Source organism: Battus philenor, unplaced genomic scaffold (assembly GCF_028537555.1).
Source record: "Battus philenor isolate CCGP_79_NKW_IND1 unplaced genomic scaffold, ilBatPhil1.0.hap1 SCAF_4, whole genome shotgun sequence".
Classification (NCBI taxonomy): Eukaryota; Metazoa; Arthropoda; class Insecta; order Lepidoptera; family Papilionidae; genus Battus; species Battus philenor.
In genome coordinates, this window is record NW_027181704.1 from 90,952 (window position 1) to 116,804 (window position 25,853).

Genomic DNA, 25,853 nt, shown 5'->3' on the forward strand with positions numbered 1-25,853 from the left:
GCCCGGTGTTGTGCTCGGAAGCAGGTGGCACAGAGCAGGGCCAGCTCGGGGCGTCGGGTCCGGCGAGACGCGTGCAAAGTAAGCTCGATTGTACACCGTTAAGAAAGCTCTGATGCACGACATGATCGCCAGGAATACGAGTGGAGGAGTAGGACCTCGCCGGGGCTTTACATAACTGACTCCAACGAATAACATTTGAGTTGTGCAACAGTCTCAAGTGTGACTTGTTTTTTTTATTTCAACGTCCAAGTCGTGCGTGGTGTTATAGTCGACGAGCTGTCATCGGAAAAGGAATAGGCGTAAGTACTGAGCGGCAGCTGCACCCGTGCTGACGTCATGGGCACGCTACTCACGGCGGAGCAGTACGTCGCAGCCTCGCGGGCGATGAGCGACACGCGGGGAGGGGCCGCCCCCCGCTCGCCCCCCCACGCCCCCGCACGCACACGCACCGGCGCGCCGCTGCGTCGCTTCAGTTAACTCGTAGAGCGAGTGTCCGGCACAGTCGGCGTGTACAGTGAACGACACAGCTCGCAGAGCGGCACGCCACGGAGCGACAGCCGGAGCGGTCTCGCAGCTCGGCGGCTCCCGATCCGGTGAAGTAGCGGCCCGAGTGCAGGCTCTCCTTTTTTCGTTTAATTGAATTAAGTTTAAATTGAAAAAAAATAACAAGGTGAAGTCATAAATGTGCGGGGAACAGATGACAATGTGTAATCCGTCCTAGCGTTTGGTTACTTGAAAGAACAGTTCGGCATAACATAGTTCTATTTCATTTTGTCACGAGATCTCCATTTGTTTTATTAAAAGTAGCACAATACCTGGCACTTTGGGTTGTTTTACACGGTTTCGTTTTAATACGTTTATAAAACAGTAAAAAATTTTGTACACCTTACTTCTATCGCGACGTAGCTTGCTGAAGTGCAGTTTTGCGTATTTTTTTGGATTTGATTTACTTTGCTTTCTTAGTGACATTTGCAGATTCCGCAGGTTCGAGAGGGCACAACAATCTAACAACAATTCAAAAGAGTCCTGGCCCTGGCCGCCGCGTGCTCCTTTTTCACCGGACTGAGAGGCCGCCGAGCTCTTGAACCGCTCACGGCGGCGCACAGGGCGGCGCTGGGCTTAAGGCGCTCTCGAGAGGAGCTCGACTTGCAGCTGCGGCCCGCTGACCATGCTCGATCAGCAATCCGTCGCGAGGGCGCCCGAGAGAGTCAAACTGGCCTGGTTAATAACACCACTACCGCTTCGGAAGGTGTTCGCGCTGAGAGAAGTTATTATTAATTATTTAGAAGGCAGCCCCCTCTTTTTAGACTTGCACTGGCTCTCATACAACGCGGTTTCACAATTTTCATCTATGAGGGCATCTCGTGTATAGAGTTTGCATTCGACGTTTGTTTACCTTTGTTAGATAATAACCTAAACCCATGAAGTATGTTCACAGACAAGGCGCTGGGCGAGTAGAAGCGCGAGCGCTGCCGGCGGTGATGACGTAATGAATTATCATTTCTTTATGCTTGCGAGTATTTTGTGCGCAGTGCAATCCTGTCAACGGTCACTAGTTTCCATGATTTGTTGTCTATCATGACGTATTTCAGCTGCTGGATTTTCAGCAAATAAAATATGTTGTATCAAATATTTACAATATTTTACCTTTGTTAACATTTGCACTGATCGCTCAACTGGAGCAATCGTTTCATTAATTTTTATTGTTCAACAGGTTTCTAAGGATACACCACCGACACTAACAACTTGTTATGAAAAATATATTGATTGGTAAGGTTGTGGCCGTGCCGTTATTCTTCATTATTAACTAAGAAAAGAAACGTCTAGGATATCTCGTGAAACTTTATAATGTTTGCGTGCACTCGAGCCCACGAATGATTTGTTAAGATTTGAAAGAACTTTGAAATCGTTTGCGTGTATGTGCACCGGCACGAGCTCGACGCGGCCGTCCAGGGGTCTGCGCTGGCGTCACGAGCATCGCAAGCTTTTCCGGAAGCTCGCGGTGTTAAGTTGAAGGTACGGCCGGCAAAGGCAGCGCGCGGGGCGACGCTCGCGTGGGCATCGGCTGGGCTGGAGCGAGCTGGCAAGGAATCGCGGAGTCGCCACTTCGCTTCCAGGGTTAGCTGCGCGCGCCACCGCGGCGGCACACGCCAAGCCACTGACATTATCTAGACCGCAGCTGCCGTTCAGTCCGCGGTGCCCGCACTTCCTCGTGACTGTGTCATTGTCGGGAGATTATGTCTGCGTTTTCTGCGTCACTTTTATTTATTTATACACGAGTAGTAAATATTTATCAATTCTGAGAAAAATGTAACAGTCGAGGCATCCCCTTTGCAACTAAGTATTATAAATATGTACGAATGGCAAAATACGTCGCCAAGGACAACATTCAAGTGCGAGTAGACTACTTAGAGTATGTCACGTTTGCGGCCGGCACGCGGAACATGTCTACAACAAACGGAGACAAAGCGGGTAAATTGCGAGATAGCCAGTAGCAACGCTTCTCTTGCTGCTGGTGCGGGATTGCGTCGGACATTACGTTTCGATAAAGCGATGCAATTGCTTAGAGACATGTTAAATCCACCTCCGCTGTTAGAATTCATTCATTGGCTACCAATTTGTAGCTCTGGTGCTATCGTGGGCGTGGGGGTGCAATCCCAACGCAGGCTACTCCACGAACAGCGCCATCTGACCTCTGCCGCACACAACTGGCAGCGGCAACGAGCTGCACGGCATCGCGGATGGTGTGCCAACAGGGTGTTCGTAATTTCGTTTGGTAATATGACATTCATTCGATATAATGACAGGCAACGGGACAATGTGCCGTCTATTTGTTTACAAAGTACTTGTGTACAAGCCGGCGGCCGGCAGCTCGCTCGCGCGCTCGAATCAACTGGTCCTGTAAGGCCTTTGACCTGATTTACTTCGTTATCTTCCGCCGACGACCTGCCGGCGCCGGCTAACGCGCCCTCTGGTGAGAGCATATGTGTTCTCTCCGAGAGGAATGGCTGCTGCGACAAAACAATAACACGCGATCTTGTAAAACGAGCGATCACATTTCGAGCTGGAACAATGTTTGCGATGGCGGCTTAGATAAAAATCATTTTTGAAGTTTTATAAACACAAAAGCTTTTAAAGTTCCAAATGTACAATTGCGTGAGGCAGAGGCGTACATGACACTCCGTGTACAACGTCGCTGCGGGTACCGCGCGACCGGTTCATATGTTTGAAAAGCGCGCTGTCGGCGCGGCTGCGGGGACAAGATAGAGGCGCGCGCGCAACGGGGGGTGGAGGCCGCCGCCGCGCCGCCAGCGGGCACGGCGGCTGTCCCGGCTGCAGATTAGACCATCTACAAAAAAAAGTGTCCGCGAAACACTTTGCGCCTGAAAGCTGTTTTTTTTCTGTTCATCGGAAAAGCTAAATTTCCCCGGCTGTGGTAAAAATGTAGTGCTAGATAAATATGACTTGCTATATAATAACATTTGCTCTACTAAACTATTGCAGCCAAATGTGTATGCGACAAGGATTGCGAGAAGGTTCACTATGAAACTAAAATACCAACACTCGGCTCCCGAATGCGCCAGCTGGCGGCGCGGAACGCGTGGTTTTCCAGCTAAACTGTTCAATGTACAAGTGCACACGTATGAGTGAAACTTTTAAATGACTCCGAAAATGTATGCGCCAGTTTCTCTGTTTGATTGATAAGATGAAGAACTGCGAAAGCCGTCTCTTAATGTATATTGAGAGAGCAGGCGCGCCGCGTGGAGGTCGCTGCACACCGCGCCGCGTGTGCGCGCGCGACATTCACAAACTCGTTTCGTCGCAAGCGGGCAGTTGTTTAGCAATGTCTCCGTTGCACGAGGCGGCGCCGCGTGTGCGTGGGTGCGCGGCACGGTCGCTGCGCATGCACCGACCGGCAGCTGGTGGCCACGGGACCGCAGAGACATTCCGCATCGTGTCCTATGGCGTTGCACTGTGCCCTACTCAAGGCGAAATACATCGTCGTCGCCGGAAAACGCCCGCTCGCTGCGCAACTCCCGGCACAGCGGAGTGAAGCGGCAAGCGCCCGCAGCGACCGAGGAGTCAGCTGCCCCGCAATTGCGCGCAATTAACACTCGCGCCGCCTCAATTACTAGCCCCGCGCACGCGCACCAACGAAAAAAGGTATTTCATTACTCGATCTATTGTTTCGAACTGCAGTGATAAGCAGAGCTGAAGCTCAATTTGCAGACAGTAATAATAACGAGAAATAATAAAGAAAATCATGCACCGACGCACTCTCTTTGTGTCGGTTGCGTTCACCGGCTACGCGGCGTGTCACGCGCCGGGCCAATTCCAATTTACTTTGTAAGTTCTCGTCTTGGTTCTTTTGATTCTCGGAGCATCTTTAAAATCACGCCACATCCTTTATATCGCCTCGCATCCCAAAGGGGTAAGTGTTGAACAAATATTATAAAAACACTAATATTAGGTAGCGTTTAGCTATAAGTTAAAGCTCAACATTTTGTCTGTGTCTATAGTTCCATCCTCATGTATACCTTATTACATTTCAATTTGATTATCTCTTATATTTTTGTTTTACAATGTTTTAAATTTTGTAACTCTGATCTGACAGTAAACACTCACATCAACTGCTTTCGGCTTCTTCCCTTCCTTCATCGCCACCTTGGGGTTTACTGTCAGCGGAGCAAATTATACATATATTTATATATGTATATTATAACTGTGACATTTATTCACAGGTGCGAGTTTTATACTAAAAATAACCTACGGTCCGTGAGGTTGAATATATTCGTACTTCGCGCCGGAACGAACGCATCCTGTCAACTACCAGCGCTCCCTGCTCTCGAACAGCTGCCGCCTGACCAGTGCTGGGATGGGCTGGGACCAGTGCTGATCGTGCGGCTGCTTACCACCACCATCAGGGGAGTACCTAGCTGCGGTGTAAAATCAGACCAGGCCTTCTGCCACCACCCTTTTGATTTAAATATATTTTTATTTTGTTGCCGAGTAGCTGTTTTCTTTTCTTGTTACAACTTACAGCTAAATACGGTACAAGAGTATCAATGAAGCGCATACATTACGACTGTACAATTTACAAAAAACATTTTATGTCCCCGAGCTCCGTGTAGCGGGCGCCGCCGTGTGACGCTCTGAAGTCCACGTCCGCGAGCTTGACATTGAGATATTGTAAGAGATGGAACTACTCCGTACAGAAGGTCCAGCAAGCAGAGCGTTCCCAAGTTGGAACAGCAGTGGTTAAGTAGTGGCCTGGAATAACACGCAGCGTCGACCTGCAAGGCAACGGGCAGCGACCCATATATATAGCGTTAATGTTTGCGAACACCGAAACTAAAAAAGCGTGGCCGTGGCTTTAACTAGTTGTTGTGCACCCGCAGGGAACTAACCAGCGGCATGACTGAATTATAGTTTTGCTTGGCAAGGCGCGGGCGCGACTCCTCTCCAAATATCTTTTAGATATTTGCTGTTGTACGTGCGGAGGAACACGACAATCGATGTTGACCACAAGGGAGATACTTCCATTGCGATCGCGGTTGCATGTCACTTATGTATGCACGCAAATAAGTCTGGCTATATCCCTTACGTGCTCTCAAATCGGAAAAAATCCAATGGCGGCAGATGGTTCCAGAAAGACGGCGGCGCGCGAGGCAATTGGCGCGTCGCCCCGTCACTTGACTCCTGACTCGCGCCGCGCCGCAATGTTGGGCGGAGAGGGGGGCGCGGGGGGGCACTCCGGACACAGAGTAGTGGATGGATTTCAATCTTTCGTAGTAGAAAGGATACGATTTAAAAACATATGACACAAGTTTGAATGCAAGTCTGCCGAGGGACAGCAAGTTTCGAATTGTGAGAGAGCGCGGGCTGACCGATGTTTTAGGTCCAAGTCCTTCTGCACTTAAACAGCAGTCACACAATGTAGCTTCGTTCAGTTTATATCAGTGTTATTGCTATACGCGGTTGGCAGCTGTAGCTCCACACGGTGAGCTTGCTGCGTGTGCCAACGACACGGGCGACAGCATTTAAGGGCAACGCTACTGGTCGGAGGCGGCGGGCCGGGCTGCCGGTGACGTCACGCGCACGGAACAAATCAACGTTCACGGAAGCGCACACTGCGTTTCAGTCAAAAATAGCCTCGTGTCCGTCGGCGGGGGCGGGGGCGGGGGAGCGTCTGGTATCCATCGCGCGACGGCTGCGTGCTGCCGGGGCGCGCGGGCGACGGAGAGCGGGGCGGAGGGGCTCGGCAAACGCGTGCGGCTCGCGGCGCCGGCTTGGGGTTACCGACAATTATTATTAATATTTACAGGCTCAAACTGTGCGCGAGATAAAAAAGAGGTAATTAATAAAATACTTTACGATAAATAACCGCAGCATCAGCAGCGAGCGGAAGCTGGCAGTGCGGTGGTCCGAAACCAACCAGAGAACCCTAGTGCGAAGGCGCGGCTCCCTGGCCCGTGCCGTCGCAGCTCGCGACAGTGTTTTGTCACGTGTGCAGCGGTGTGAGCGGCAAACTGTGTTTTATCACCACCGAGCCGCCGCGTGTTCGCAGCGATGTGTCGCTGACCGAAGTCAGCCTACGGCGATGCGGTCTAACCAGCGTACCGCGGCGATTGGGCAGGCTCCGGGGCGCGGTGCAGCGCGGTGCAGCGCGACCGCGGGGACGACGGGCGTTTAAGTTAAGAGAAACTAATGCCTGGTGCGCTGGGCACCTCTTGCTAAGCCAGCCGAGCTATTTTTTGCCGACACACGAACCGTGTTCGACACACGGAGCCTGTGAAAGTAAACCTAACAAAATGATTTATAGTTTCGCGTCGCACATAAATATAACCGTACCTGTCGCTATTATACACCTTGCATTTGTTCCGCGCGGAACATTCGGGCCGGTTTTTGTGCTGCAACACACAAGTACCGCCCCCGGGCCGCGGGGCGAGCTATTTCCGTAAGGGTCAAGATCTCGCGCGGCCGTGCCCCCCGCCCCCGCCCGCGTGCGACGCCCCGCTCACGTCCGCGGCGCCGATTCATCGTATAACAGCTTCATTCAGTTTGTTTGTTTATGCGTGAGCAGTGCGTTGCCCGCTGAGACGTGCGCTGGCGGTGCCTCCGCGGGGCAGGGCGGGGCACGTGGCATGAGTGCGATGCAGGTCGAGGCGGCCACGCCGTCGGTGCCTTACAAATGGTAATGCCACGCGCACCGGGTCGCACCACTGCAGCGGCTCATACCAGTTCTAATTAAGTTTTCTTCCAAGTAGCAGCCGCTCAACCACACGTTGGGGTACATAACAAATTTTCGTGAAGACCGTGAGAATTGCCGCGGCAGCAGTACGGAGGCACGCACGCGCACCGTTTGCACGGACACTGCGAGCGTCAACAGCGACAGATAACACACTGCAGATGCCGAGTTAGTTAGCAGCCGAGCTCTCCCAACACTCGGCTCGCACTCAATGCCCCAACGCAGCGTGCGCGAGTGAGGCGAACCTCGACTGAACTGCAGTGACGAGCAACAACCACCAGCTGCTGCGTCACTGCAGCCGCCCGTGAAGCTTGTTACGTTGCTTCAAGTGCGGAGTTACGGAATCTCTCAGGTCGTCTGCGGTGCCGCCAGCGCGCACTCTCGACTTCCGGTTAGCGGCGAATCAATATATGCCGGCACAAGCAGACCGCCAGGTCTGTGCAAACATCAGTGCTAGGTTCCGCGACGAGAAATCCTTTACGCGCGCGATGTGGTTGCGTGCGGGCTCCGAGCGCAGGTCCGATGTATCTAACGATTGAACCCGAGTTTCCAGATGTCATTTACCTCTGCGCTCAAGGACAAACATTACCTGTTATTGCGAGGTGCTGTCCTGTCGTATTGCCAGAGATTAGGATTCACCGACACGAGTGCTGTCATGCGAGTGTGTCAAGGTCACATTAATTGTTTTGCAACGCCAAGGTACTGGAGAGGCGAGGTATCTTTACATGATGCTAAGTTGGTGGGTCTGATTGCAGTCTCGCTACGAACGGAAGGCATTTGCTCGCCTCCGCGGCTCCTTACGCAAGCGCTCGCGTCGCGCGGGGCGCCGGCCGCACACACACGTGCGCCGCGGTGACTCACCGCGGGCAGCCGCCGCCTTGTGTGCGGGTCGCGGCGCGGCCGCGGGGGGGGGGGAGCGGGCGTGACGTCGCGCGCGTCACCTACATGCGCTATAAACTAGATTCAGTAATACGTTGAACATTACGGACTTAGGTAGCGCAAGCGTGCTGCTCGGGAGCTGACGTTTATGTTGCGATATTTTTTTAACTTTAAATTATTTTAATGTCACTTCGTTAGTGAACATAAAATTTTAAAATTTTAATCGAAAAACTCACTGTCGCAAAACTGCCGAGAACACTTTCCATCGAGATCATTGGACCGCGTCAGCGACGGGAAGCACCCGGAAATGCAGAGAAAACAAAAGTAAACGAGTAACGAGAGCCGGCCTGTCCGCGGGTCGCGCGGGGGGGGCGCGGGGCGGCGGCGGCCGCGGGGCACGAGCAAAAACTACGAACGTGCCAATCTGCACTAAGGACAGTTGCTGAATGCATATTATTATCTTCTTTTCCCGCCGGCCGTCGATGGACGCGAGCAGCGCGAGGCCACCGTGAGGTCATCGTGGCAACTTTTGGAGAAGGCCTTGCACAGAGGTCTATCGGCTAACATGAAAGAGATTAATTTTCTTTTAATAATAAAAAATACCTTTTGGATACGATAAAAAACAATTCAATTGACAGAAATTATTTTAAATTGATTAAAAAAAAAAGAAAACAAAAGTGCGCCGGGCGAGCGTTTCTCACATTTAAAAATCCCTGCCTAATAAAGCAGATTAGTCGCGGTGCGAGCGGCGCGGCGCGCAGAGAGAGAGGGGGAGGGGGAGAGGTGGCCCGCGGCCGCCATTTGCAAGTTATTTCGCGGGTTTTATGCAAACTTTGTTTAAAATTTGCATTCGCCTTTTTAGCAGAAACTTGCTAAATGGCCGCCGCGAAGTGTTCCAGATTGCCCGGTTTATTTGCAAAAGGAAACAATACAATCCGGGAACGCGCTGCGGACGCTGCGAAGGTGAAAATGTCACACTGGAGGCACACGTCCGAGCTTATGAAGTTCGCGAACTTGCTCTGTCGTCGCTCGCGCTGTTCCGCCGCGCCTAGCGCCGGGCCGAGCGCCAGGCCTGGTCGCTTCGCGCGGCGACTTCCGCGCCCCTGTCATGACCTGTCATTATATTATCGGTTGCTGCTATAAAATTTAAAACTTATGGTATTCAATATAATTCTCTGTCATCTCTACTTTCGTTTATTTAACAGTTTTATATGTTATTTTTACTTCTCATCATACGGTTTGCATTTTCTGTTTATAATTGATACAATTCATTATTTCTTAACTTTATGAAAAGTCACCTTCAAATAACTTCAACTTCTTGGAAATTATTTGTTTCAAACAAAAAATGTCTTATATAACCATTTGAATGCATGATATGTTTAAAAAAATGTTTGATGTTATGTGACACGCATGTCATGTATTAATTGGTGCATGCATTTCAATAATAAAAAGATAAAGTTAAAGTTTACCAGAAAAGGCCTTTACATCTGAGAGTAGTAAGAAACAGAGACACAAACGAACACGACAGACGCGCGGATCGATCTGCTCACATAAAGGAGGGAGGAATTAAATACAATAACTGATAATGTCCACTGAGGAACATGAAACGAACTGCAAGCGCGGCACCGGCGCGGCACCGACACCGCGCAGCCGCTTCAGGCCGACAAGCAGCGCGGCGGCTCGCCACGGGTGCGACCCGGACGCGTTACGAATAAAATTTTAAAGCAGTTGCATCGCTGATGAACTCGTGGAAGGATTTTAAACTGCGTGTCGTAGGAGAAGGTCACGTGTCACGAGAACTTACTCGGACGTCTGTCAGCCCCAGAGTTCACCTGCGCGGGCGGCGGCAAAACCAACCCCGCTTTTGTTTGGTTGCCGCTTTGATTATAAGTACGGTCTGCAGGCGGCGCGCGACGAGCCGCGGTTCAGCTCGGTCAGCTCTGTTGCTTTTACCCCGTGCACGGTGAAATCAAAAAAAAAATATTCTGCATGACTGGACCAAAACACGTAACGATGATGGCGCCGAGAGTCATTACGAGTATATTATGCTAATGGAAGAAAGCAGTGAGTATTCGGTTTACAGCATGTAAAAGCTACTAAAGTGAGCGCGGGCGCGGGCGCTGCATGTCGCGGGCCGACGTGTTGTGAGTCAACAGCATTACGTATCAACGGCACCGATTTCCTAACCTTTTGCAAACGTCAGTGTGACTTTTGACAATAATAGTTTATCACATAAATAGAAATATTTTTGTGAATTAATTAGTCTTAAATGTGAGCGCGGGAAACCACGCAACTGAAGTTAATTTCTTAATAACGATATCAAAAGTCACGCGAGCGTTATCCATGTTAAGCTCGGAATTATAAACAAGAATGGAATTAGAAACCCGCGTCGCTAGGGTTGTCTCGGGTTCATCTAGGAGTACTACTCGTCTTCTGCAGTTCAGGGGTGGCCCGGCGAGCGAAGCTGGGCACGAGTCCTCGCGAGGGTCGTGGTGTATCAACAATGTTTTGTTCTTTGTTGCGGGCCAGGCTCGACGGTCTCGCCTGTTCACGGCAACAGCGAAATGTCAATCGGCTAATGTCGCGCGCGCAATTTTCTTGAAAAAAGTCCGCGAGCTCCCACAGAGCGCTTTCGTTGCGATTGAATTTTGTGGCGGCTTTGATATCAAGCGAATTTAGCTGGTGTCGATAGGCAGCCGTTTGTTTGGGGATTTGACGAGGTTAAAGAAATAGAGCCGCCCGTCGCCCGCCGGGCGGACCGGTCGATGCGCGCGCGCTGCCCGGCAGCGCGCTTTATTTGACGCGCGACGTCGCCAACTTGTTGCTTCATACATTACTGTCGCCTGACCGATTCCGGGGCTGGCGGACTCCGTTTTGTACGGAATTTCAAAACGGTTATGAAATTGAATGAATGCGTGCTCACTGCCCCGTACGGCACGCAACACGGCACGCAGCACTGCCCGAGCTGTGAGCGGCGTGCAGACGTCTCTGCAAAGGTTTACGCGGGTGGTGGGTGGTGTGTGGTCGGTGGGGACAGAAAAGTCCGCAACCCTGGCTCGGAGAGACAGCCTCACGACACGACACAAACTGCAACTGCACTTGACAGTTTTTGCATGTACGAAGCCGTACCTGAGTGTATTTATTGTTTTTATTTAAATACACGCAGTAACTCCCCAGGTTGGCGATGTATTCGTTACGGTTATGTAATTTTCATTATTTTTTTGTCCTCGTAGCACAGTCACAAAACTGGAGATGGTTAAGACTTGAGCACAAACAGTTGAAAGTAAACTTGGATATATGAAGATCGTTTCCCATGAAACTGTCGGCGCGCGAGTCGGGCCCCGTTGTCAGTTCCTGTGCGACGGTGTCTGTTGCAGCAAATACGCTTCGTCGCGAAGTGAATGGGAGGTTCTAAAAGTGACCTCAAGGTGAATAGAGTCCTAACGGTAAGAATCAGAAATTCTTGAAAATAGAGGTAAAATCGATGCAAAAGCCCAAGGAGTGTCCTAACTCGGGCTCTAGTGACAAGCGTAAAATTCGTTTATTCAACATTGAAACTTTTAATAGAGCTCTTATTGATTGTCAATATTTTTGGTTCCGCTTCCCATGGCGTTGCAGTTGTGGACAAGAAGCAGGAACCAATTAAGAAGCAAACTCGCACACACACATCTTTTAATAAAGTTTAACATAGATTTACACATATACACTTGATCAGATATAGCCTCAATGAAATCAAAATAGTGAAGCGGCATCGCTGCCGAGGCTTCTTGTCGCTTAAATACACTTTTATTGAATGTTTTCAAACGGCGGTCCGATGTGTCGCGGAATTATATCAATAAATTTGATTCCGTTTATTACAAATCAAATAGACTAATTGCAGTCGAAACTTTGTGGTGCATTGTAAATACACTAAAGGCGCCCTGTTGTTTGGAACTCTTTCTGATTATTAATCAATGACAAGTTATATGTATATATATATATATCTATATATATACACATATATATAAATTTATATATATATATATTATATATATATATATATATATATATATATATATATATGTATATTGATTACATATCAAGAGCCCGACCAAATTTGTTGTGATATCTCAGTCCACAACACGTTTGACACGTTTAGCCATCTTTTTTAAGTCGAATGTTATTCACATTGCTGATCATAATGAATGTGGCAAAGGGAATTAAACAATAAATAATAAATGTAATCTCGAGATAATTTTCAAGTTTTCTCTGGTGCAATGTAGAATACAAGAGAAACTAGTTGGGTTGGGATTTGCGTTAAGAAGAAATTGGTAGGTGTTGCCGGTGGGGGGCAGCGGGGCGCGGGCACGCAGCCTGCGCGCCAGTTGGGGACACGCGCTCAGTGCATTATGATTAACATTTCTGTGTGAGTGGCGGTATATCCTGGAGGCGTATTATATTATGGAAGAATTTCTCATTTGACAATTGTAACATGTACTTCAACAACAACCCTATACAGGCACGGCCTCTTCCTTTGCTCCGTGGCAATGGCAATGGCAATGACACCGCGTTGCTCGTCAGTCGGTGCTCTTGCGTTAAGTTCTCATCTGTACATGAACAGTCATGCCATTTAGCCTCTGTCCCGCTGTTGATGCCTGCAGGCGCTGTGACCCTGAGAGCGATATCTGGTAAAACCGCCAGAGAACTTAATCAAATCTGCTCCTAGTTATGTATGGTATTCTGGGGTGGAAAGCCAATTTTGAACTGCCCTGTGTTATGGCACGTACAACTGCGGACTTAAAATCCATCCTCGGGGAACGTCGGACGGAGTAGCGGCGAGGACAGAGCAACGCGCGGGACTGCAGCGACACCAAATAGAGCGAGCAGGCAGACCACACGCGGGACGGCTACCAGACGACGCTCCAACACGTCGCGCGGGCGCGCCTGCGCGGTGGATAAAAATGTTTTTGTAGTATTTCGCAATGGAACTAGGAGCTATTTACTTGTTATCGCCGACCGGTTGTAATGGATGCTGGAGTGATGGTCCTCGGACAGGGACAGCCGCCGCCAGCTGACAGACCAGCGGGTAATCTTAACGTTTTGTAGGTATTTGTTAAAAACGAGCGCCGACGCGCGACGCGCAAAGCTTAGGCTCGTCGCGTGGCGCGTGACGTCGCCGACAGCGGTGTCAGAGGTGTCCTGCGGCTCGCTGTTGCAACGCGCTCACTTCGTGTCGAACTTTACGCGCGGGTAATTATTTACTATGCAAATTGATATAATTAATCATACGTAATAATAAATTATGATGTATTCAGTTTATTAAATATAATATATTAGGAGGTACTGTACATCAACTCCAATCTAAATTATTATTGTAAGACTATGTACAATATTTAATTATTAAATAAAAATCTAATTTCGGGGAACTGACGAAGTTTGACGAACACGACGACATTGCACCAACAGCGTTACAACGCGCTGAGAGCGCGGAGGGAGCCGGTGCGTCGCTGTTCATGGCCGCCGAGCAACACCGCTTGCACGTTGCTCTATCCTCAACAAAACATTTTACTGATCTTGTGCTGTCAAAGCATGTACTTAGTCTACAAATCATTTTTAATTCGCAAGCAAATTCACATCACAGTTACGCCCGACACGTATATGAAAATTCGACAGAAAATCTTGAATGATGAAAAAAACAAACTTACGCGGGCTGTGCCGCAGTATGGCCACGCAATGGCTAGATCTAAATATAAAATTTGCTAATGATAGCTTTGCAAGGCTCGGTAATCTATGAAGACGGGTTTATCTTTTAAGTTGCGGTTTATCGCGCCGCGCGGTGACACGAATACTCTACCGAGAAGTTGATTCAGCGCGGGCTGAGTCAGCGGCCCGACCTGCGCCGCACCGCACTCTGGCAGACTGCTGCCCCTCGCTTACTGGACCAGTCATTCGGTTGGTCACAGCGCGCACACTCGGCGGCGGACAGTTCTGACTGCATGGTATCTGATCTGGCAAGATATCCGGTACCAGTTTGTACAAGTTTAAGTAAGAGTATCAAAGGCAACAAGTGAGAAATGAGCTCACAATATTGTGCAATTGGTGGCCCATGACGGCGTTTGGGGTTCTTTCCCTAACATCGACAATTTATTTGTGTTGGATACAGTTCCTGCAGCGCGCGTATCGCCGAGTCCAAGTGCGACGCGCCTCACTTTTTACTGAATTGTCTAAATATTGCTGTTGATGTCGGCAGCCCTAGAACGCCACACGGGGTAAATCGGTCGCAAATTCCTTGTGTGATTTGTGACAACGCCGTCATCTTATTTAGCGACAATGTTCCAAACCTCGGCTTGTACTGGAGAGAGCACACACGCTCACGGGGACCTCAACTTCAACATATTAGTCGTAATGTCTTTACGTTCGCGGCGTCCTTGGAAAGATTACGCAAATTCCTACCGCCGGCTACTGAGGCTTCACCGACGCAGTCCCCTTTCCTTCCTATTCTCGATTAAGCCGATGGCAGCCATGTCAACATTACTGAACAACAACGTAACTAACTCGAGCGCCTTCAGATTTCTGTGTCAGGTTCGCATCTGGCAAACAGACCATGTTTCTGTGTTCCCGACGATCGCTTCGAGCGATACAACCGCTTGTTGTACTTGTGTATGAATTGTTTAATTTTAGTTACTATTTATGTTTTCGGCTGTTACATTCATTTTAAATATTTTTTTGAACAAGTGTAAGAAAGTAAATTACAAAAGTTGTGTTAAGAGCTGCCGCTGTCCACGTGTTTGGGTTCTTTTGGTCACTTTTTGTCGTAGCGGTATTTAAAGGCGGCAGGCGCTGATGGCGCTTAACTTATAATTTGCTTCTGGTCTCCACACCCTGGGGTTTTTACCGGCCAGCGAGGCCAGCGAATCTCGTGTCTTAGACATTTCGACTAACGTCACGCGGAGCGAACAGACGCAAGCCGCCCGGAGGAGGCCGCTCGGCTTCTTGACAAATCCTTCTAGAATCTTAGTGTACGCATGTATGTGGTTTAGGTTATATTTTAGTTAAGAAACTTTTTGAATTTAGTTACTTTTGTTTGAAGATGACAACACACTGTAAAAGAGTTGAAGACCGGCCTGACGTGTCTGTGTCTAAGGATGATAATTTAATAAATATTTAAGTGAGACTCGCTTCGAATTTCGATTTCAAATCACATCCCACGTGTACAATAAAGTTTCATAGGACATCTTACACCTACCTTTTTCTAATTTGATATTTGAAAATAAATGTGTTTTATTAACATATTAATATTAATAAAAAAATTAAATACAGCCTTAAACAGTTTTTAGTCGATAGCAATGTGTGGAACTTGGTAAGTTTTTTTTACACGATCGATATATGAAACGGCAAAAATTATTACATTTCGTTCAAAAAGAGCAAGCTACACGGTGACTTACTACTTGTAGTGTAAAAAAATAATATTAAATTCAAAGGTGCCTGCAAATGCCTACTTGTATAAAAGTATTTTTTTTTTCATTTTGTTTAGTTGGTGCAGTCGTGCTGCTGTTAATATGTCGTCGCAGCCCGTTGACGCCGGAGGAAATGCTTCAGAAAACACGTTTATCAGATTTTAGTTGGTGACGGCCTGTTGGTCCACACCGCGCAGAGGTTGCCGACATATGATTACAGCGCAGCACTTGTTATTGTTGCGTTTTACAGCTGCAATGCAAACTTATACAGTGTAAGTATGTCTACGCGCGGAGTGATTACTCACAGGTGTAAAGGTGAATGCAGTTCGCTTGTCAGCGCGAGCTTGCAGCTTCTGCCTTCCGCCCTTCCAGCCAGGCGACCTTGTGTGACGTGATCACTATCAGCTATGTCACAATTATTGATTGATTCTCTTGGAATCATTATAAAGAGTCGGCGGGGGCAGGTTTAAACAATAATTAATTTTAATGCGCGGTCGTTCCAATTTAAAAAACGCTCTTTGTGCTAAACTATCTATTTATTTATTTACTTTATTGGAGATAGACAGTAACAAAAGGCAGTAAGAAAGTACAAACTTAGAAGCTTCGAATAAAAAATTAGTTACAGTTGTTACCTTATAACTATCTCACTGAGAACATATAATGATTTATAGTCAAACAATGAAAAAACAAATAGAAATAAAAACATTACTGAACAGGGATCAAAGACTATCGGACGGTTTTTGTTGTTTGCGAATTTCCGGACAGGCGACGTTAGACATGAGTTGATAGTGAACGCATTCACCGCATCAGTGCTTTTAGAGCCATAGTCCATCGTCTTATACATTGCTTAGAATTGGCGGTGAAGCGATCTCCTCGCTGCTACTTCTAAGGAAGTAGGAATTCAGCACGTCGTATGTAAAATGTGAGAAGCGCAGAGTATTGTATCATGGTCTACTACTGGTGGTGTACACCAGTGATTCCCAAAGTGGTCTATATCGACCCCTAGGGGTCTATGACAACCTGCAAGGGGTCTACGTCAGCGAAAATAAATTTGGGGGTCCATGAAATGAAAATGGGGGTCCACGATAGTGGATCTCATCACATACACTTATAATATCAAAACATTTACATTATTTAAAAAAATTGTTATATACGTTCATAAAATTGTGTAAGTTGTAGGATGTTAGTATTCGCTTTGTGGTCGCAATACATTTTGAACTTGTAAAAACCTAGTGGAAAGGAGGTTCAGCGCTGTTACCAATCTCCTAACGAAAAAAAGAAACAGACTGGACATCATTAGCCGAGGAGATTTAAGATTAACCCTTACAAAATTGACGCCAAATGTTGATAATTTATTATTAAAGCATCAGGTTCATCCTTCTCATTAAAAATATTGACTTATTAATTATGTTATTTTATGTTTATTTAATGTTACGTATATTTTACATAACAGATACAAAATTTTATTTTGAGTAGTTTTAATTTAAATTCAATTAATGAATGTTTAAATTAACATGTGTTTTTACTTTAAGTTTTTAACATTAAACTTCACTACAGTTAGAAATTTACAGGAAATCAATATCAGGTAAGTAGGGGGTCTTCTCAACACGGAAACACATGACAAGGGGTCTACGACACAAAAAAATTTGGGGAACTCTGGTGTACACGGTCGTTGACACGGTCCGTAACGCCGTTCAAAACTTTATATCGAGCCTCCAACGCGTGCATCCTGTGGACCATTTGCAGCAGGAGGGCTATCGATGTTTGGGATATCAATGTAATAATGGCTTTAGGACCTTCAGGGGTTTACCCCGCACCGCAGTGCGTCAGGCACAATATACGTAAATTTCTATGCAAATTCGCGCAACAAGTCTGCTTTGACGCCTAGCCCGGTGCGAGCTGGGCCCAATCGAAGTCTAATGATTTTTGTTGACATGATTAACCTCTTTCGTACCATTGTGTGCACGTCTCCCGCACAAGTACCACTAAATAATATTGTATAGACATAGAGGCTGTGACCGCGGGCGTCACCGGCCAGCTGTTGCGCAGCGCTCGTGGCCGCGGTCGACGGGCAGAGCCATTTCGTGAGATTGCGGCGGCGAGCGGTGCTCGAGAGGCGCTCGAGTTGGCAACTAAGACACTCGGTAGGGAGATAGCCGCGCCACTGTACACAGCTCCACCGACACGTCGCACTTTAGTTTGTAATCTTTTTCTTACATCCCGCGACACGGAGCCGGCGACACGGGCGAGGAGCACTGGTGATACAAAGTGATCTTGCTCTCTCGTACTGATCCTAACTTGAGGTGAGTTGTGCGATAACTGTGCACGTCAGCCTCTGGCGTGATGATGTGTATGTGATATGGCAGTGACCACTGTGATTGTGGCAGGTGGAACTGTGTGGGACAAAATCCTTCGTGATGGCAAAGCCAAAATTTACTGCAGGAGACAGAAGCACTTGTCCTTGTGAGTAATTATTTTCCTAGTCCCCTCAGCCTCTGAGAGACGGGCGCCTGAGAGAGATGAGGTCGAGAAGGATGCTTTCACCTCCAACTAAAAAGGAGGAAATGTTTAATAAGGCATGGCTTGGCGGGGAGTATATTGTGTTTTCACCTAAAGAACCCACTGCGAAGATGGTACAAGGTGACATTCTTCATTAGTACCGCATTACTTTGCACTATATCTCCCTTACCTGATACGCTCAATTGACAAATGTCCCGCGGGTAGGTGGGCACTGCTCCCGCGACACCTGCGTCACCCCGCGCGGCGCTGCAGCAGTGTGTGTGCCGGCCTGGGGACGCGACGCGTTACAGCAAATGGTCGGCGAAAAAAACTAGTGCAGCCGGGTACCGCCCGAATAAATTAATCACGCGTTAATTCATTTAAGCGGTGGATATGTTTCACTAACACTACAACGTTTCCTTTTTTATCTGACGTTTACTGGCACAAATTGTTCTCTTCGTGTGAATGTATTTCGCAGAGCATGGCCTATACCGACAGCAAGACTTCAGCCTGTCGCCTGACGAAAACAACTTTCAGGAGAATTATTCCTTTTTAAGATGATACCATCTCACACAGCTCTTTTTCGTCACGAATTGTTTGCGGGTGGGGCTTGTTAATTGACAGGCGCGGGACAGCCGGTTACAATCAGCTCGTCCCCGGCGGAGGGTCCCAGCGGGACACGTCCGCCCTCCGCCCCATGGTATTCATAAAACGAGGAGCACACAAACGTAACTATTTTTGAACGTACGTGTAGACATTGAGGCGCTTTATGCCATCGACTGTGCCGAGCGAGCGCGCTGGGGCTCGTGTCCCAGCTGCACGTTTCGGGCGTAACAATTAGAAGTACTCAGGACAGAAGAGGTACGGCGCGACATATTGTCACATAGACTTAAAATTTTGCTCTCATGCTTTACGTGTTTACGTCTATATAACGTTGTCAATGTGTTGAAGCAAGGAAAATAAAAATTTTAAAACAACAACACGGACACACAACCGGTGCGCGCGGCCGCAACCTATCACCGGCCGGAGCGTCGAGTCGGCCTTCGCTTAATGGCCGCGTAAGTTCGAAAGCGCCGGCCGAGCGAGCGAGCAGATGGTTCTCAAACATCCAGCACAGCGCGGCGCTCTTTGTGCAGCGCCGCCGCGTCCTCTCACTAGAAGCACGTCTGCTCGGCGCCGGGCCCGCGTGTGCTGCTTCAAGTTGCAATCGGTCTAAGTAATTACCTGTTGCGGGAGCGGGTGCGGCGGGACGCGGGCGGCGCGCGGTTCGCGGACACCGGGCGCACACACAACACAGACGATCACAGCCACTTCACAGTCACTCGCGACGTTTAATCTTTACGTAAATCTGTTACGGCTCCTCGCGACACGTGCTCCCCGTCGCGCGACCGGCGGCGTACTAGCGCGGCGGCGGGGCGGCGGGGCGCGCGGCGGGCGGCGCGCGGGGCCCTTCCCGCGTGCCCTACAAACTTGCTTCCCGCCAACGCGGCGTGCAGCTTGTGAAAGGCGAATTGCAGCGGCAGGTAGCCGACCGACCGGTCCGCAAGTGGAGCGCGCCGAGCTTTGGCTGACTCAGCGCCGTTTGCGAAGTTTCGAGCGTGAAATAGTTTAGCGTGCCATTTGGCTTGCGAGCGAGCGAGCGGCCGCTTACCCGAGTCTCCTGGAGATTTAATGATCGCAATTAACGAGGCGACGAGAGGAGCAGTCCGCCCGGCCTGTGATGTCTCCAGGCGAGCGGAGAGTGCGGCGCTCACTTCCGCGTCGCGCCGTGAGACTCGGGGTCGCTCGGCACGCGACGCTGCAAGCCAAGTGCTTGACTGAATTCTCAAACAAACCTTGCATTGTATACTCGTACAACATACAATGTTACAAAATAAGTCCCGGCGATGCGTTGACTGCACCTTTGAAATTGAAATATTTGTTTTGTTTTAGTTGGGAACCGGGTTAGCGTGTAGTGACCGCCGCCTTATCGCTGGATAAGGCGTCGGGTGATAAGGCGCGCGCGTCGCCGCCGCACTCTGCCGCTCAGCGGCTACGAGCAACAGCTAATGATCAGCGGACAGCGCGGCTAGCGCGCCGCGGCAGCCCGTGCCGGTCGCTTCTGTTATATAGCATTACAAAACGGTATAACCGACCAAAAAACTAAATGAAATTGATTTCATGGGAGGTGTATATTGAGGCTGCAAATATTTGCGCTGCGCAGTTTCGTTTGCTAGATCAGCGGACGAACTCTCTCGGAAACTCTTGTGTCAGTTATGCCATAAGGATTCAAAAACTTAGGATCTGCTTAATCCGGGTAACTATCCAATGTAACGGTGCCAGCCGACGCTCCCTAGAGAACTCTAGTTTCGTCACTTTGTAGAGTTAAAGGTTTAGGTGAAACACCCCCCGCGCTAGACCACCAGAAACCGGGGGAAAGTCAAATGTCAGCTGCATTCTTATAACAAGATGAACACGTTGGAAAGTTTAAATATATAATGAATAATATTGAGATTAACACGTCAAGAAGCACTTGCGCCCGCAGCGCGACCGGTCCGCATATGACTCTGTTACTCTGCTCTACTCCGTAACGTAATTCCTGGACGTTGTGAACAACCAGAGGAGCTGCTGCGCGTGTGCGTGTCATGCGGACGCCTGTGGCACGAGCTCCGTACTCTCTGTTTACAAAAATCCTTAAAAGTTATCACAGAGTCCGTCTACTCGCGTATTGCAACAAATATATAAGCACCAATATGCTCACGTGCGTGTTTAAATTATATAGTAATTCATTTGGTTATGGCTTTGCGGTTGGATCCGGTATTGTCTGCGTGCTAAATATTGTACTTGAACAGATTACTGCGCTACTGTCATATCCGCAATGAGCTCCATACCTTCCGTATTGTATTAAGCCAAAATAAGTCTGCGCTCTCGACGGAGGCAAAAGAGATCGCTATAGTAGGCGACGTGAACCCGTTCTCCATCGATCGCATCAACTTGTTGCCACTGACGTGCGACACAGGGGAAAAGCCCTGCACCTAACTCGCACCCACGCCGAAGAGCTAATCTACAGCACAGAAGCAGTTTCAAGAATGCCCGCCATCCACGAGGCTCAGGGGCTAATAATGAGCGAGGCGGTCATCGTCGTTTGTCGAACAACAGACACTCTCGTGCTGTACAATAGTGTCCGTCACGCGGCGGTACCAACATCAACAATACACAACATTAACAACATTAACAACATCAACTTAGTTTTAAATAGTTTACGAATTCAGTTATTAAAGGTTCAACAACAAAAAAATAGTAAAATTAAATGTAAATGTAAAAACAATGAAAAAAAAACGACCGGACAGTCGTCGTTTATTAAGGATGGACAAGTTGTGAAATAACAATACACAGGATTTATTTAATATGAAGCCGTAGCCGTGCACTTGCCCGGCCGCGCTTCACTGGCGCAGCTGCACAGCTGCGGCGCGGGGGGTGCGTCGATAAGCGCCCCGGGTGTACGCCAAAAGGGAATCAAACCCTCGCGCCACGAACGCCACCAGTCCAGCCGCCCGCGTGAGTGAAGGCCTGCAATCCTGATGCGTGAGCAGGCCGGCCGCCGAGCCCGGCGCGCGCAGCGAACTCGGCCGACACACTTGACTGACAACAAAATGGTTTACTCATCAATCAAAAGACAATCAAAATACAAATAGAGTTTGTTCGTCAATCGTCAATGCCCGCTCCAACAGATTTGATTTTAATACGATTTACAAAATAGATGCAGAACAACAAAACAATTAGCAGACGCGCGCCCTGTACACCGCTGCCGCTGCTGTTGGCATCTGTCGCACGCGACACCACTTGCGTGTGTTACATAACGGCATCAATTACTTTACCCTTTACTTTACGTTGAAATAATTTGTGTATACAAAAAAAATATTACTTGGTGTAACTTTTCTGTTATTGTATTATTATATTAATATTAGTATGTTGTATTGTTATATTATATAAGTATAGTATATTTCAGCTCATTCCCATTGAGTCAGCAATGTATAGACGATATTGGACAAGTATACAAAATTGCGTTGGATTGGTTTGGAATAGTATCAGTGATGTTGCAAAAGCCGACCTCGCGCGGCTTGGACTTTGAAGCTATTGCTTCGATATTTATTGATTGACCGAAGCGACAGGGGAGACCGTTACTGATGACAAACGAGAAGTAGCAACAGTGCAACGTGGAAGCTTTTGCGGGAACATAAAAAGTGTGCCAGCGCCGCATGATTATCGACGACTTTTGTTACACGGCGTGCTGTGTCGCCGCGGCGAGCGGCGCGGTTAAAGTCAATGTTTTTATTTGAACCGTTTACACGTCCCACTTGTACACTACTAGTACTACTAGTAGCAGCAGTAGCAGAAGTAGCAGCAGTAGCAGAAGTAGCAGCAGTAGCAGAAGTAGCAGCAGTAGCGGTTGCGGGCCGCCCGTGCGATTACATTATTTGTTTATTAAGGCACGTCAACAGGTAGGACTACCGTACTAAAGCGGGGACAGACCTCTGGCACCAGCGGGGCGGATGAACACTAAGCAGCACAAAGTTACGTAAGTCAGAGTCGATGCGCGGGCGAGTACTGTTTAAGCGTTTCACTTGCGTCGCACCGGGAGATTCGTTTTTATAACGTACCAAGACTATCCGTTTGTTCGTCAGCGCACTTTTAAATGGGGGAGCGATGTTGTCGCAGAGCTCTGTTTACTGCGTCTGCGCTGGAATAAAACCAGCTCGCGGTGCAGCCGGCAGCGCTCGGCAGATAAACAAATACACACTAATACGTTGAAGGTAAAGTTTTTTGTTCTGTGTATCAAAAGTTGTAGTGAAATCCCTTTGGTTCGCTGTGGTTGGGTTTGGTTTTGGTGCCATTAGCGGATTTAAAGTATAAATAGTATTACAAAATGGTTCGAAGCTTCTTAGACCGAGTGGTTCAATACTAAGGCAAGCACGCTCCGGTTGATCTGATGCGGATATAGTCGATACGGTTTGTGCCGTCAGTAAAGTCATCGGTTCGGAAGTCAACTGACTACGAGTGGCTCGCGGAGTGGCTCGCGAAATGGCTCGGAGGTAACGTCCGGCATCACGCACTGCACAACGACAGCACTCCTGCCCCGGAACAACGAGTGCAGTGCGGCGAGCGGTCGGCTTAGTTTAGCTCCCCGAGTGGCCGCGCTCCCGGCGACAAGCCGCACAAGAAGAGTTCGACGAAGTTGTAAGAGCCCCACAAGGCTAACAACATGTACATCAATCGGAATACAGACGGTTTCCGTAGTCCTAAGAACTAGTAAAAGCCGCACAAGCGCCGCCGACACCGACACCGCAAGGGGCTTGCGTTTCGGTCGACTCGTGTGGCTTCGGAAATACGATAGTCGCATACTGCGTGCAGCTTGCAGGCGCGGGAGCGCGACCCTGCCGCGGGGCCGGCTAGCGCTAGGCTGGCAGGCATCGCGGGTTATGAACGAAATTGAAACGATGCAATGTTATTTAATTTAATTAGCTTACGGCTTATTTTTTATTTTCTTTCTCTTCTTTTATTCATCACATTAACTTTCATTCGTCATCTTTCTTCCTTTACATTAGCCGTCTTTCTTGCTTCATTACCTTATATATCGCCTTTTATCTCTCATCACTGTTTCTCATCATAGTTTGTTTTTCTTTTTGTTTCTTTTTTGTCATGAAATTGCAGTATCACAGACAAGTGCTAATTATATATTTTAACATAGCATCTTTTTATTTTACTAGATAAAACGAAATTCTCCAAATAAATGACAGTCGGTCACCAGTTCCACCACGGTCTGGCCACCGCAAGGACGCAGAAGCACGAGGGACTTTCCTTGAGTTTAAACCTATGTGGGTACTTCGACAATTCCTCGCGCCTCATTAACGTTTGGACCAGAACCGTGTCCAGCTCCACTTGGCGCAGCGCGCGGAGAGACAGCGCGGCGCTGCGCCGGCTGGACGACGCAGTTGAAAAGAGGGTCGCGCGCCGATAAGACCAATCGTCCTCACAAACATTACAGTGGCGGTGACGTAGAACCTTCTCCGATAGATATATGAAAACGCGAGCGCGCGCCGCTGCTGTCGGAGACATCAGCGTCCGCTGACGTTCCCCGCTCTGTCTTAATGTAATGCGCTGCGACTATATTTTGCTCCGTTCATAAATTAACAAAAGCTTTTGGTGCGAACGCAGCGGCGCCCGGCCGTGCACGTGGACGAACATCGTGAGGTATACTAGAAGTCCTTGGGCCGCCGGCAGCCGTACTCAGGAAATATCGGGTTCCCGAGTTGTGTGCGTACGTGGCGAGCATTCTTTTCGACCAAATCGATAGGTCATTTCCACATCGCGTGCGCGCGGCTCGGCGACGGCTCGTCGGTCTTCGCCGCCCAGTGCTGCGACCCGTCACAAAATACGAGTAGCGTAAATTTAAGCGCCGCTTGTCGGAATTCGACTAGAAAGAAATCGCTGCAAAACTCACCGACAACGAACACGAAGCGTGGATGTTGTGAGACCTTATCTTCCTTAGCTTCTCCAGCGAAGCCACGATCCACAAAAATCCACGAAATGAGTTCGAACGAAAAGGAGCGGCCTCGCGGCATCTGGTTGGAACTATAATTTCAACTCAATATTTCGGTTGTCGCGGCGAGTTTTCGCAATAGCTGGAATAGCGGCGGCATCCGGTCGGGCCGGTGCGGACGGCCACTCCGCGTCCTCGAGAGGTTCACGCGGCAATCGATAAGTCATTTCCTCATCGCGTGCCGTCGCAGCGCGGCGGCCTGCTCCCTAATAACTAACAGCTATTTCTTAACGATACATAAAAAAAAAACAACAAATACAAGTGCAACAAAATTCGTTGCAGTAACAGCAGGTTGGGAAAGACGACAGGCCGCCTCCACGCACCGCTTACCGCTCTGCGGTTGTGAGGCTAAATAGCTTTAGCTTTAGCTGGTTAACCAGCTTAAAACTAACACCATGCTCGGCCCGCGGCGTAGATATACCTACCATATGGTTGTTGGTATTGCAACACATATGTGGGAACGTGGTGGTGGTGAGGCTGGGGATAATAAGAACATTATGAGGTGTTACTGAAAAAAGGAAGGTTGTTAAAATAATAGTGTAAATGTGAAACATCACGACATTATTAATTCGTTTGGAAGTGTTGGCGGAAATACATTTGACTTTTTGCCATCGCTTTACAAAGCAATTTTAGTGTTGCTCTCGTTTGAACAAAACATAAAGGTCTAGTCACATTGTTGTTTTATTTATTATTTAGATTCTCTTCTTTCCTTTTTCCTTTCAGCCGATGGACGCTCACTGCAAGGTGACCGGCCCCGCACGGTGGCGGGATTTTTATTGTCGCCTCCACAATGTGCGTGACTGGCATTTACAGATTCCGCAGGCACGAGGGGGCGGTGACTGACTCACCCACGACTCAGAGCCGCTCTTCTCCTCCGATGAAGATCTGCTGATTCAGAAACATCCAGAGCCGCAGTAAATATATCTTAGTCTATTACAACACAAGACAACAGGACACGTTGTGGAGTTTACAAGTTCTTTGACAGCTTGCAGCTCTGAAAGCTTGTAAGATTAGAAGTAGTCGACGCCAGACGCCAAAATGAATTGCAGCTCTGCTATAGTTCCTTTCGTTTGACTAAATGTGTTTTCCTGATTATCTGAAAGCAATCACAGCGCAATCGCCTCCGACCGCGGCAACTCTCCTGTTGGTAGTTTGCTGGCAGGTTCGTTTGCGATTAAATCAACTAACTTTATTCCTCAGAGTCACATTG

The 25,853-nt window shown here is 48.5% G+C and overlaps 1 protein-coding gene across 1 annotated transcript in view; it reads right to left on the reverse strand.

The window, feature by feature from the left end:
• kug (kugelei) overlaps positions 1–19,441 on the reverse strand; it is a 59,769-nt gene extending 40,328 nt beyond the window's left edge. Inside the window, exon 1 of the mRNA XM_068771912.1 lies at positions 19,288–19,441. The gene's annotated coding sequence lies outside the window, so the exon portion shown is untranslated. The remainder of the gene's footprint in view (positions 1–19,287) is intronic.
• Between the last annotated feature and the right edge of the window lie 6,412 nt (positions 19,442–25,853).